This window comes from Tigriopus californicus, chromosome 12 (genome assembly GCF_007210705.1).
Source record: "Tigriopus californicus strain San Diego chromosome 12, Tcal_SD_v2.1, whole genome shotgun sequence".
Classification (NCBI taxonomy): domain Eukaryota; kingdom Metazoa; phylum Arthropoda; class Copepoda; order Harpacticoida; family Harpacticidae; genus Tigriopus; species Tigriopus californicus.
The window spans coordinates 16,452,034-16,453,702 of record NC_081451.1 but is presented as its reverse complement, the minus strand read 5'-3'; positions in this window follow the sequence as shown (position 1 = coordinate 16,453,702).

Below are 1,669 nucleotides of genomic sequence, written 5' to 3'. Positions count from 1 at the left end.
ATCTCCAAGTATGTTGGCCATAGTCCCTACATTGTCTATGGCTTCCCCATCGACCTCAAAAGGCCCTACAGGGTGTTTGATCTTTCTCTTAGAGTTTGCATAAGAGAAAAACGCCTTCGGATTCGACCTCACCTGTTGAACAAGTCTACTTTCCTTGTTCGACTGATCTGCCTCAATGGAGGCCTTTATTCTATCTCTGATTAAATCTAACTTTCTTTGAAGGCTAGCCACAACTACTGGATTCAAAGTGCTCTGGAGCCTTTTTGCTAATTTGCAATTCTTTTTGAACAAATTCTTCCTATACTTCGGAATTTTAGAATGTGCCCCGCCCGGTGAAACACATTCAAAGATTGCTAGACTCGAACAGACGTCCTCAAAAACTAGAATCATTTTGTCTAAGGCTACATCTATGGACGATTCCTTTTTCAGCATTGAAATAAGATCAAGCTACCCTAATAAAGAGTTATCTCCGGCGACGGGGTTTGAACCCACGACACTTAGGGAGAGGATTCTTGCCTTGTTAACGCTGCCTCTTAGACCGCTCGGCTACACCAGCTTTGAGGTTTCATATTGTGCAAGGGGAAATTCCCGTAGAAGAACTGGCAAAGGCTACAACTAGCTCTGCGGAGCTCAAACCCACCAATAGGCACGAGATTTTTGAAGACTTCCATGATAGGCGACTGTCAGGCATCCCGAATGGAAATATGAGAGCGCTGATTTTTCCCAAAGCTCCAATTCCGGAGTTTGTCATGGTTGGATCGAAGAAAATCTGGATCTCTCATCGCAACCAAATACCAAAAAAGGGCCATATGAAGAAGGAATGCCCCGTGGTTAGCACTTTCCCAGGAAAAGGGAGGATCTACCACCATTTCTCCAAAGAGCCCCAGGACCGGGAAGAACTTGTGGAGGAGGGAAAGCAGGGCGTCAACATGGGGGAGGAACAGGACGGGAATCAAGACCGAGAAGAAGAACAGCAAGGAGAAGATGACCATGAAGAAGATCAAGAACAGCATGGAGGAGGAGACCAAGAAAAACAAGACAAGTTACAAATCCAAGATGAGTTTCCAGACCACCATCACCAACAACAACAGGAACCAGAGTGTCAACGAACTGAACCTCGTAATGAGGGGAGCAAGCCTCTTATGACGACGAGATCTAGAGCCATGGCCAAACGCGATGATCCTAATTCGTGGGTGAGCGAGGACTCAATCGGGCCTCAATGTCCCAAAAAAACATGTGAGAGGCAGGGGAGGATCTAATATTGAAAAATGTCAAAAGGCCTCAACAATCAACGAGGACGAAAACATGCAGGGTGGTTGGAAGAGATGAGCTCGGCTAAGGTTCCACCTATATTCTTTCACGATTAGGTAATCAAGGTCAAGTTGGGGAAAACTGTCCATTACGGAGGTTATTTACCTAAACGGATAGAAAAACATGACAGAGGTGTGTGACGTCTTCATTGCTAAAATCATTGGTTATTGGGTGTCTTGGTTAGCTTTGTACTTTAGCATTTCCAGATGTGAGTCACTTTTTCATACTGCCTAAGCCAGTATTATAGTATAGTAGTATAGCATTACTGCCACTCTCTCTTCTTATGTTGATGATACAAAGTTAGTTTCTGGTTGGAATGGCCAAAATTCCACAAGCCTTGCAAAGAACCTAGAAATAC